The sequence below is a fragment of the Asparagus officinalis genome, chromosome 4, assembly GCF_001876935.1.
Source record: "Asparagus officinalis chromosome 4, Aspof.V1, whole genome shotgun sequence".
Classification (NCBI taxonomy): Eukaryota; Viridiplantae; Streptophyta; class Magnoliopsida; order Asparagales; family Asparagaceae; genus Asparagus; species Asparagus officinalis.
This window is the reverse complement of record NC_033797.1, coordinates 9,785,560-9,798,770: the sequence shown is the minus strand read 5'-3', so window position 1 is coordinate 9,798,770 and position 13,211 is coordinate 9,785,560. Positions and strand designations below refer to the sequence as shown.

Genomic DNA, 13,211 nt, shown 5'->3' with positions numbered 1-13,211 from the left:
CTTGAGAGTTCATCAATACTTTAAAAAAGAAATGATCATTTTGATAATAATAATAATTTGCACGTAACACATCTCTCATCTATACCTTAACACCCCTCAGTTAGCGTATGGATACCACTTCTATATTTTCATTTTGGCAAAGATAAATTGCAAATTTGCAGTTAACATCCGGTCTGCCTCATGAAAATTATTTTTGGGGGTGGGAGGGGGATAAATTAATGATAGGAATTAGGAAATGAGTTGACCAACGTTATGAACAGCTAAAGGTGTAAATAAAGGGGAATAATAAGAGCATGTTTGGATGCTTGTAGTTAAATCTACACATTTGTCTTGATTATAGTGTAAACCGATAATATCGTATCTTATTGAAGGAGATCATGGATTTACTATCTTCTATGTCTTTTGCTATTTACCATGTTTATAGAAAAGTTAATTATGTAACTAGTTGTTTAGCCGCAAATGGCGCAAGAAACTATAACATTGGCACCTTTAGTTTAGATTTGGATCTCCTTCAAGATGTCAAGCTTGCTTTGATTGATGACATGATAGGTCTCCCTCACATCTGGAAGAAGGTGGTAGTTTGACACAACATATAACATCATTTGTAGCCTTTTTTGACACTCTTTTGGAACTTATTTTTTTTAGGGTCATCGGAATCTTCTTTATTGGCATGTGTTTTGTATGATGTCGGATAATTCCATACTATCCTAGTATTCTTTAAATGCCTCTAAGGAACAATCCCCCGTCACCACATCCTTCTTGTATCAAATTCTGGCTATTTCTGCCACTTAATTAATAAAATTTACAGGTCTGCCCAAGTACCTGCGCAAAGTTCTGATTAAAAAAATAATCCTATATTAACTTCTGAATCATATATACAAATTGTAGCTTGAAATTTTTAATTTTGTTTCCACTGAAAACCTTGTTGTTCTCTACCCATAAAAACCAAATCTACTCCTTTCTAGCCTAATTTTAGCTCAAATGAAACATAAATATAGTCACATGTAAAGCCTGTGGAGAAGAATTGGAAAAAGCAGATTTTTGGTCATAAGTCGACTCATGCACAGGCATAAGTCGACTTATGGTAAGTCGACTTATGTTGGTGCATGAGTCGACTTACGTTCTGTTCTGGATTGTTGGTTTTCGCTCTGCCAAGTCGACTTATCAGGTCTGATAAGTCGACTTATGATCTCTTCTCCAGTTGTTGTTTTTCGCTCTGCCAAGTCGACTTATGCAGACTGTTAAGTCGACTTATGACGGGTTTTTTGGAAAGTTAGAGTTCCTATTTGCAGTCTGTTTGGGTTTCTGTTTTGGTATAAATACCAATACGATTTGAGGGTTTTGTAGGAGCAAATCTGGGGATTTTGGAGCACAGAAAAGAGAGATCTTTCTGAGCTATTTGTTAGGGTTATTGGTTGAGAGTTTGAGAGATTTGTTGGTGAGATTAGTTGGTTCGTTTGAGCGATTTGTAATCTCAATTTGTACTCTCCTTCTCTATTAGTGAAAACCCACCCCCCTTCTTGCCCCGTGGACGTAGGCAATTGCCGAACCACGTAAAACTTTGGTGTTTGTGTTTTGTTTGGTCTTTCTCTCGGCGTTTGTTGGTTTGGTTTCTCAAAGCATCATAGTTGGTTGTTTGTTTGGCTTCCGCTCCGTGCACAACAAGTGGTATCAGAGCTCGGGCAACGCTTGGGCTATTTGGAGGAGTAGATCGCTTTGGAAGTTCATCTAGGGCTTCGTTTGGTGATAAAGGTGGGATCTTTTTGGTAAAAATCTCGTCTTTTTCAGTTTGGATCTATTTCTCGTTTGTTTCCGCATTGGTTTGGTGGTGCCTTGAGGATTATGGCCGAGAAAGAAGGAGTTGTGGGCAGTACTTCCGGCGTGAAGACCGTCCAAAGTTTGAATATCCACTCGATGAAGATTGATGTGGAAAAGTTCAATGGCACAAACAATTTTGGACTTTGGCGATGCGAAGTCATGGATGCGCTCAACGCGCAAAATTTGGAAGATACATTGGAGTTGGTCGGGAAACCGGATAATATTGATGAAAAGGTTTGGAAAAAGATGAATCGAACGGCGTGTGGTGTGATTAGGTCTTGTCTCACTCAAGATCTAAAGTATGATGTGATCAATGAGACTTCTGCAAAGAAGATTTGGGAGATCCTTGAGAGCAAGTATTTGACCAAGAGTGTGGAGAATCGCTTGCATTTGAAGAGGAGGCTTTACCGCTTCCAGTTGAAGAAAGGAACCTCCATTGGTGATCACATGAACCACTACACGAAGCTTCTTGCGGATTTGACGAATGTAGATGTGGTGATTGAAGATGAGGACAAGGCGTTGTTGTTGTTGAGTTCCTTGCCCGACGAGGAATATGAGACCTTCGTTCTTACTCTTATTAATGGGAAGGCATCTCTTTCGTATAGTGAGGTCACCGCTGCACTTGTGAATTATCAGCTTCGAAAGAAGGATAAGGAGACTTCGTTTGAGCCGGTAGCGGGGGCGTTGGTCGCAAGAGCAAAGGGTCCAAACCGTAGTGGGAGGTCGCAGTCTAGAGGGGCACATCTTGGAGTTCGTAAGAATCAATGTGCCTTTTGCAAAGAAGATGGACATTGGAAAGCCGATTGCCCAAAGTTAGTTGATCGAGCCGGGAAGAATAAGGGAAAAGCTATTCAAGCTTCAGAGGCGAATGTTGTCAAGGCTAGTGGCAACGATTCAGATTCGGATTCTTCGGGCTACTCGTTATCTGCACTGCCGTCAGTTTGTGTTGCCTACTCTACAGAGTGGATATTGGATTCGGGTGCTACATACCACATTTGCCCTAGGAGGGATTGGTTCTCCAGCTTTCAGGAGTTGGAAAGAGGGGATTTCGTGCTCATGGGGAATGATCACAAATGCTCTATTGGTGGTATTGGTACTGTTCGGATCAGGATGAGTGACGGGGTGATTCGGGAGTTGGTTGGAGTGAGGTTCGTTCCTCAGTTGAAGAAGAACATCATTTCACTTGGAGCTTTGGAGGCAGCTGGCTATAGGGTGACCTTGGCGGATGCACGCTTGAAGGTTACATTTGGGTCCATGATTGTGATGAAGGGCGTCAGAAGAAGAAATTTGTATTATTTGCACGGAAGCACGGTGATTGATAGGGAAATGACGACTTCATCAGATTCGGCTAGACTGTGGCATTGTTTGGTGCTGGGGTATATGATTGGTAATACCGTGCATTGGTTGTTGAGGAGTGCTATGACCTGCAGATTGAAGTCCTGTGAGCACATTAGGATGAGCGAGACCGTGGTGGAGTTTGGCACTTCTATCCATCGAGCGAGGGGTCTTTTTGGAGGTGTTCAGTCAGGCATTTGGGGGCCTTCCAAGGAGGCATCATTGGGAGGTAATCGTATCTTGGTTTCCACAGTTGGTGATTGTTCTAGGCATTATTGGGTCGCGACCAGTTCCCGTTGGTGTAAAGTCCTAGAAGTCAACAACAATTGGAAGAAGTGTATTGGCAGAAAGGTAACTCATTGTTTCAGCTTTGGTAGGGGTCCTTTCTTGCGTTGGTGCCGAGCTCACGGCAATAGGAGACACTTCATTGGTGTGGAGACTTTGGGGCGACGAGATGAGATGACAGTTTCGATGGGTCGTTCCTTTCTGGAGGAGGATCGGCGTTTGATGTCGAGCATTGGCATTGGTGTGCGGGCTTCGACATATTTGGGTCATCTTATGCATAGGTCGCCGACTGCTGCTTTAGGAGTTATTAGATCTGGTGGAGCTGCTTCAGATTTTGGGTCGCGTCGGATATTTGGATACCCAGCATTTGGTCACATCGTGGATGTGAGATTGGATCCGATTGCGCGTTTGGGGTTCGGAGGCTCAGTTGATTATCGTTTGGGAGCTTCTGATTTTGTTCTGAGCAGGTATGTCACTTTTGACTCTCGGCAGGTGGAGAGTGTTGATCAGGTCATTTGGATATCGCAGCAGGTGGAGAGTGATGCTACTCCACGTTGGGTGGAGATTACTCCACATACTCCAGATCATACTGCGTCATTTGGGATTCCAGCTAAGGTGACACAGGTTGGAGATCATTTGGTTTTGGATGCAGATGATGGATTGGTTTTGGATTCAGTTGCAGCTGGTAGATATAGTTTGGATATGGCCATTGGTTTACCTCAGGTGGAGGTGTTTGATTTGTCTCAATTTGGGGTCATTGGGAATACTATCAGTTGCAGATCGTTTGGTGATATTGGAGAAGAGTTGCAGACTTTTCTATTTGATTGAGGGCCTTTGGAGGCCGTTTGGGTGAACTACGTGAAGGCTTGATTCCTTGGGCAAAGGATACGTAGGCAGTCATTTTGATGCAGCCGATTTGGTGAGCGACATCGACATTTGGGGTGAGTGTTCACACTCTCATTTGGGTCTCAGCATGTGAGGCATTTGTTTGGTTGGTGTCGGCTCAGTTTTGGGAAAACTTCGCCGAGGTGGAGAATTGTGGAGAAGAATTGGAAAAAGCAGATTTTTGGTCATAAGTCGACTCATGCACAGACATAAGTCGACTTATGGTAAGTCGACTTATGTTGGTGCATGAGTCGACTTACGTTCTGTTCTGGATTGTTGGTTTTCGCTCTGCCAAGTCGACTTATCAGGTCTGATAAGTCGACTTATGATCTCTTCTCCAGTTGTTGTTTTTCGCTCTGCCAAGTCGACTTATGCAGACTGTTAAGTCGACTTATGACGGGTTTTTTGGAAAGTTAGAGTTCCTATTTGCAGTCTGTTTGGGTTTCTGTTTTGGTATAAATACCAATACGATTTGAGGGTTTTGTAGGAGCAAATCTGGGGATTTTGGAGCACAGAAAAGAGAGATCTTTCTGAGCTATTTGTTAGGGTTATTGGTTGAGAGTTTGAGAGATTTGTTGGTGAGATTAGTTGGTTCGTTTGAGCGATTTGTAATCTCAATTTGTACTCTCCTTCTCTATTAGTGAAAACCCACCCCCCTTCTTGCCCCGTGGACGTAGGCAATTGCCGAACCACGTAAAACTTTGGTGTTTGTGTTTTGTTTGGTCTTTCTCTCGGCGTTTGTTGGTTTGGTTTCTCAAAGCATCATAGTTGGTTGTTTGTTTGGCTTCCGCTCCGTGCACAACAAAGCCGACATACGTTGTCAAAGCAAAAGCAAAAGCAAAAGCAAAAGATGATGACCATCCACTAATCTAAATTTCTTGGAGTTTTTCGTCTTGGAACAAAATGATCCATTAAAGAATGAAATGATTGAATTAATGGGTCTAATCCTGGCATGAAGCTACCGCTGCTTTTACCAATAACGAGTACTCTAGTGCACATGACGAGTACATGATGCAGAGCGTTAGAGAGAGTTGTATTCGGATTGCCAAAAAACAAGAGCAATTTATTATTATTTTTCTTTTATTTCTTTTTTATTTTTTGAATTTCATTAATTGTGAGCGCATTTTCGTTAATATCCTCAAGAGCAATGGCATTTTAGTAAAGTTCCTAGCAAGAGATCATACTCGTTAATTTTTCAAGTTTATGGGTATTTTTATAGTTTTTTACATTTGAGGGTATTTTCAGATTTTTGAAAATGAAGCTCACATGACGCAATAGATGACTTTCTTTAAACGATAGTAATTGATAATGAAAATATTATCCAATTGAGTCACCAAAAGAGTGAGGAAGGAAGATAAAGATTAAGAAGACAAGCATCAAATATTTTTGGGAGATTAAAGTTTTCTTCATCACTAGCTAGAACCTTTTATCATTTATCATTATCAAGAAAGTATCTAGTATAAAGACCGTGAAATATGCGATGTAGGACCAACAAAAATTTGGAAACGTGTAGTTAAAGGGACCATCTAGTTAAATTTGGTTCAAATAGGAAAAAACAATTCAATCGTCTAACGATATATACTGAAAGCAAAGTTTTGTTAGTACTATGTGCTGTCAAAACAGGAATATAATAAGAATATAAAATCCAAATTAAAGAGTTAGAAAATTCAGGCCTGATCGGGAGCAGTCGTGATGTTACTGCCCTAGAAGATTGAGGACCCGCCTATCGCCCTGGCGCAATCTGTCCCCTCTCCCCTGGCCGTAAAAACCCCCGGAATCGGCCGGCCTCTGCGCTCGGACGTGAGTCACAAAGCTTATGCTCAAACGAAAACGGTTGACCAAAAAATATAAATGTAAAACTGTAGCCGAAGTAACTTGGGAGAAAAGAGAGTGGAGAAAGAGAGGTTTGTTTTTCTCGTTGTTGTTGTTATTCTGAATGAGCCCCACGACTGCTTATATAAGTGAGGAGAAGAGTAACCCCCGCTGAATCCAAGGAACCGTTACGTACGAATTCTGCTTCCGTTACCCGCATGCAGCCGTTACAAAGCGTGTAAAACGTACAAAAATAAAAGCTTGAGAGGCAAAAATGTGTGCGTGCGCGCACGAGGCGTGGCGTGCGTGCGCGCACGTGTGAGATAGATATGCAAAGCCCACAAAAACCAAAACACTATTCGAAACCCAATAAGGAGAGAACCATTATATACCCTATACTATTCATATCACTGCTAAATAATGAGGTATCCTAGACGGAAAATTCCGTCTAGGATACCAAGAATTCCGTCTAGAATGTTTATTCTAGACGGAATTCCGTCTAGAATACGCGTCTAGTATGTTTCCGTCTAGGATGTAGTATTCTAGACGGAAATTCCGTCTAGAATACAACCTAGACGGAATATTCTAGACGGAAATAAAAACCGTCTAGAATACATCCTAGACGGATTATTCTAGACGGAATTTCCGTCTAGAATGAGTATTCTAGACGGAAATTTCCGTCTAGAATACTCATTCTAGACGGAATTTGATGTTTTTTAATTTTTTTGTTAAAAAGACATTCTAGACGGAATTTGAGCATCCTAGACGGAATTTCCGTCTAGGATACTGTGCTACAGTTTTTTTTTTTGTTGTTGTTGTTGTTGTTGTTGTTGTTGTTGTTGTTGTGTGAACCTACTCAGTGGATACCATAAATACACCTACAATATAAGATATTTCCTCAATACTAATATCAAACAAGATATTAGTGCCACTATATATCTCAACAGAAATGTATAAATCCCGGATGAAAAAGGATCAAATATAATGGATAATTCACTTCAAATCCATACAAAAGAAATTCCTATAACAAATTGGATCAGCGTTAGTACAGTAAAAAAAGAAAAAAAAAGCTAACAATGTTCAAAAACCCTTAATAACCAAGTAATCAAAGCACATAGTTAGCCTAAACCATGCATTTAGCCTAATGAAAAGAATCCATTGAATCTCTCTGTACTTTCTGTGAGGCCATAATGGAGTACCAATTATTTTCTCTCCTTTCCTCTTTAAATAATCTCTTGATGGATGACACTCACATAGCTGATGAAGAAAAATCAAAGAAAACCCTCTGTAATGCATCCAATCAAACAGAAGAATAGCCATTCATTTCAAAACTTTCCAACCTTCTGTAATCATTCAAAGTATCACCTGTTGCGCGCAGCGGAAATTTCGGCAGCACTTCGGCAGCACAACAAGAGAGTCAGCTCGCAATAAGAATTCCCGTCTCACCAAGGAGACAAGAATTTGAAGCGGATATCTCAACCAAGTGAGATATCGGCTCTTCCTCTCATCAGTTCTAGGACTGACCTGTCGAGGGATCCTAAAAGCTATTACAAATCACACAAAAGCAGTACAAACCAATTTTTACGTGGTTCGGCAAATTGCCTACGTCCACGGGGCAAGAAGGGGGGAGATCTACTAATAGAGGGAGATGATATAAATAGGGTTACACAAGAATCTCACAAATAAAACCCTCACACAAACTCTCAAATCCCTCACAAAGCTCTCTCAAAATTCGCATGCACAAACTCTAAACAAAAGAAAAAAAACTCTGTTTTTCTTCACTTGAGTTTTTCTCCTGCTGCGATTTTATCTCGCAGCCGCCAAACACACCCAGCCGTCTGCTTTTTCGCACCAAGCCGCAAAAATCAAAAACCCTCCTTCGCTAGCAATTAACCTAGGGAATCACGACTATTTATTTGGGGAATCACTGAAGTTCGGGTGGGCCTGGCTATCGGGTGTGGGCAGCTGCTGCTTCACGAGATTTTCACAAATCTCTTCACGTAAATGCTTTGCTTGGAGGCCCCCACAATCACGTGTTCACAAGTGGTATCAGAGTCCAGATTTCAGATCTAGGGTGTTTTGGATTAGGTGAAGGAAGATTTTGTGTGAAGCTTGGTTCTTAGAGTTCTAGGCTTCGGTGGAGATAGCATTAGGAGTTGCCATTGGAGATTTTGCTTTCCTCGTGTGGATAGGAGATCTATTTGGAATCCGATCTAGGATTCGGTTGGGTGGTTCCTAATTCTGTCAAATTTGTTCTTTCTCTACAATTTGGAGTTAGTTTGCAATGGGAGAAGAAGGTGAAAGCAGCAAATCGATGGCGGGTACAATACAAGTTGGTTTTCAAAACACCAAAATTAGTGTGGTGAAATATGACGGCAAAATCAACTTTGGTTTGTGGATGAGCGACGTACAGGATGCGCTCAATGCCACTTGTACATATTCTGATATTGAAATCTGCATATGAAAGTTAGTGCACACAAAATATAAATTGTTATCATCAAAACATTATCATGGAGAAATGATATTCAACAATACTTACCGCCTGTGACAAATCTGGCCTCGTACATACCATCGCGTACATCAAGCTCCCAACCGCGCTCGCATATGGAGTCTTCGACATCAACTCACGATCTTCAACTGACTTCGGTGAGAGACCAGCTGAAAGCTTCAAATGGGCTCCCAATGGTACACTAACTGGCTTCGTATCCATGCTAACATGGAATCGCTGTAGAACTTTCTTCAAATAAGCCACCTGTGTCAAACAAATTCTGCCATTTTTCTTGTCTCTGCCGATCTCCATCCCTAAAATGCGCTTCGCCTCGCCCAATTCCTTCATCTCAAACTCATTTGAAAGCTGAACTTTCAACTCATCTATAGCCGACCTGGAAATAGAGGCAACCAACATGTCATCGACATAGAGCAACAAATAAATATACGCACCTCCTTTCAACTTGCGAAAATATACGCAAGGATCAAACTGGCTCCGAGTGTACGAATGACCAAGCATAAAACCATCGAATCGCCTATACCACTGTCGAGGAGACTGCTTCAAACCGTATAGCGATTTCTTCAGTTTGCAAACTAATTTTTCTTTCCCTGCAGCTCGGAATCCCAATGGCTGAGTCATATATATTTCTTCATCAAGATCACCATGAAGAAATGCCGTTTTCACATCCAACTGATCTAATTCCAAACCATACTGTGCCACCAAAGCTAGCAAAATCCGAATCGAAGAATGCTTCACCACCGGAGAGAAAACCTCATTATAGTCAATACCTTCCTCCTGTGCATAGCCCTTCGCAACCAACCTAGCCTTGAATCTCAACGGAGTGCCTTCAATGCCCTCCTTCTTCGTGTATACCCACTTGCAACCAATTGCTTTCCGCCCCTTTGGAAGCTCAACAAGCTCCCATGTATCGTTCTTATGAAGAGATTCCATCTCCTCCTGCATAGCCACCTGCCACGAATCAGCCTCCGAACTCTGCTCGGCCTCTCTGAATGTAGTAGGCACTAACTCATCGATACTCTCCACCGGAAGTGCATACGCAACTGTGTCGGCATACCGTGCTGGCATCTGTATGTTTCTCCTCTGTCTCCTAGCCGCAATAGAATCCTGAACCTGAGCCGTCGGTTCCTGATCCTGCACATTTGTACTCGTATCCTCCGTGTCATCGTCGTGCTCGCCTGGCGTCACCTCAGTCGGCACCTGCATGGATACTGTACCATCTGGACAATGTGGAGCTGCATCGATCTCCACCACCTGCGATATCTCCTCCGTCGGGTCGCTCTCCACCTGATGAGAGCTGGGAAGCTTCAAGATAGAAGCCTCATCAAATGTGACGTCCCTACTCAGAACAATCTTTTTATCAACTGGATCCCAAAGCTTGTATCCCTTGACACCACGCTTGAATCCTACAAATATGGCCTTCCTAGCTCGAGGTTCCAATTTATCAGTTCTAACATGATAATATGCAGGGCACCCGAATACCTTGAGCTGGTCATAGTCATGTGCTGGCTTTCCCGACCACATCTCCATAGGGGTTTTCCCCTCAATCGCAGATGAAGGCAGCCTATTAATGAGGTGGCTCGCATATGTAAGTGCCTCAGCCCAAAAGATCTTCTCCAAACCACTCTGCGACAATAAGCATCGGATCTTCTCCAGTAAAGACCGATTCAACCTCTCTGCCACCCCATTTTGCTGCGGTGTATGACTAACTGTGAAGTGTCTCTCTATGCCCTCGTCTCGACATAGCTGCTGAAAGGGGTCAGAAGTATACTCACCACCGTTGTCGGATCGCAACGTCTTGATCTTTCTCCCAGTCTGCAGTTCCAATCTCTTCTTCCACTCCACAAACAAATCTAGGACTTCACTCTTCTTCGTCATGGTGTACACCCAACAACGCCTAGAATAGTCATCTACAAAAGTGACGAACCAATGTCTACCACCAAGTGATGCAGTCTTGGTGGGACCCCAAACGTCTGTGTGCACGTAATCCAGGATGCCCCTCGTCTGATGAATGGCAGTCCCGAACTTCACCTTCGTCTTCTTGCCAAGAACACAGTGCTCACAGAACTCAATCTTCCCACTCTTGGCTCCCTTCAATAGCCCCTGCTTGCACAATGCCTGCAGTGACTTTTCACCTGTGTGCCCCAATCTATAGTGCCAAAGTCTGCTCATGTCCGCTTCTGAAATAGCCGAAGCAACCTGGCCAATCTCGGTGCTTCCCTTCAGATAATACAAATTCCGATTGCGGACTCCCCTCATCACCACCAATGATCCCTTAGTAACCTTCGCTACAGCGTTTTCGAAAGTCACCTTGAATCCCTTCGCCTCCAAAGCTCCAACTGAGATAAGATTTTTCTTCAGTTGAGGAACAAATCTCACCTCCTTCAACTCACGGACTACTCCATCGTGCATCCTAATCCGCACGGTACCTATCCCACAAACGCCACAGGATTGATCATTTCCCATGACAACAACGCCCCCGTCGACTTTCTCAAAAGATGCAAACCAGTCTCGCCTAGGGGTCACATGAAAGGTAGCGCCGGAATCAAGCATCCAATCTGATGCATCCACATGGTTCACCTCCGGAGTAATCAGTAGAGAAAAGCACGAATCATCGGAATCATCGCCTTTCGCAATGTTCACCTCATTGGCCTTCGGGCCCTTTTTCTTGCTATTCTCCTTCTCTTTGAGCTTCGGGCAGTCTCTCTTCCAATGTCCCTGCTCCTTGCAGAATGCACATTGGTTCTTTGTTAGTTGGTGACGGCCTCTAGACTTTGACCTCCCTCTGTTACCACCTTTCGGATATGGGCTTCTACCTCTTGTCGACAAGGCCTCTCCTGAAGTACTAGCGCGGGAAGTCTCCTTATCCTTCCTCCTCAAATCGTAGTTCGTCAAAGCGTTAGTCACTTCACTATAGCTGATAGAAGATCTCCCGTTCAACAAAGTGAGCACGAAGGTATCATACTCCTCATCCGGTAAGGAGCCCAACAAAATAATCGCCTTGTACTCATCCGATATCTTCTCATCAACATTCGCCAAGTCCGACAACAACTTCGTATAGTTGTTCACATGAGCCGCAAGCGAGGTGCCTCTGGACATCTGGAATCTGAATAACCTACGCAGCAAGTGCAATCGGTTCTCAACACTCTTCGTAAGGTACTTATTGTTGAGAATTTCCCACATCTTCATCGCAGACGTCACCCCAATCACATCATACTTCAGCTCCTGTTCCAAACAGGACCTGATCACCCCACAAGCGTTCCTATTCATTTTCTCCCATACCGCCTCTTCATATTTAGGTGGCCTCTCATGGACCATGATGGTCTCTTCCAAATTCTGAGCATTGAGCGCATCCTGTACGTCGCTCATCCACAAACCAAAGTTGATTTTTCCGTCATATTTCACCACACTAATTTTGGTGTTTTGAAAACCAACTTGTATTGTACCCGCCATCGATTTGCTGCTTTCACCTTCTTCTCCCATTGCGAACTAACTCCAAATTGTAGAGAAATAACAAATTTGATAGAATTAGGAACCACCCAACTGAACCCTAGATCGGATTCCAAATAGATCTCCTATCCACACGAGGAAAGCGAAATCTCCAACGGCAACTCCTAATGCTATCTCCACCGAAGCCGAGAACTCCAAGAACTAAGCTTCACACAAGAATCTTCCTCCACCAAAAAAAAAACCCTAGATCTGAAATCTGGGCTCTGATACCACTTGTTGCGCGCAGCGGAAATTTCGGCAGCACTTCGGCAGCACAACAAGAGAGTCAGATCGCAATAAGAATTCCCGTCTCACCAAGGAGACAAGAATTTGAAGCGGATATCTCAACCAAGTGAGATATCGGCTCCTACTCTCATCAGTTCTAGGACTGACCTGTCGAGGGATCCTAAAAGCTATTACAAATCACACAAAAGCAGTACAACCAATTTTTACGTGGTTCGGCAAATTGCCTACGTCCACGGGGCAAGAAGGGGGGAGATCTACTAATAGAGGGAGATGATACAAATAGGGTTACACAAGAATCTCACAAATAAAACCCTCACACAAACTCTCAAATCCCTCACAAAGCTCTCTCAAAATTCGCAGCCACCAAAACAAACTCCTGCTGCAGCCGCCAATACAACCTTCTCCTGCTGCACAGCGCCCTGTTCAGCCGCCAAATATTAAACCTCCTGCAGCCGAAGAAATCCCAAGCCGACAAAACAAACCCTGCACTTGCACAATTCCCAAAACCCTAGAGACGGGTTTTTATATGCTTGTTTATCGGGTGGGCCTGTTCACACGGCTTCTCCTTTGTTCACGCGGAAACAAAACCGCGGACGTGCATCTGAAAGACAACAAGGCTCACGTGGGCGTGGTCCCCACTCCCCACTCACATCACCAACCACCAACACTCAATAATCTGCACCACAATGAATGAACATAAAAATAGAATCCTATGGCTTTGTGAATAAAAACAAAAGTTTATCAGAATCACATTTTCTTAAAAGACTTACCATCTTTCTTCTTCATGAGATTTCTAGCAAATAGAAGGCAGATGACTAGAAATCCAAAGGCTGCT

At 43.2% G+C, this 13,211-nt stretch overlaps 1 long non-coding RNA gene across 1 annotated transcript; it reads right to left on the bottom strand.

Annotated features, from left to right (window-relative positions):
• Window positions 7,179–13,211, bottom strand: LOC109839730. Its single transcript, XR_002246722.1, has 3 exons — window positions 13,147–13,211; window positions 13,032–13,052; window positions 7,179–7,500 (listed from the first exon to the last, which is right to left on the bottom strand). It is a non-coding gene; the product is annotated as an uncharacterized LOC109839730 (long non-coding RNA).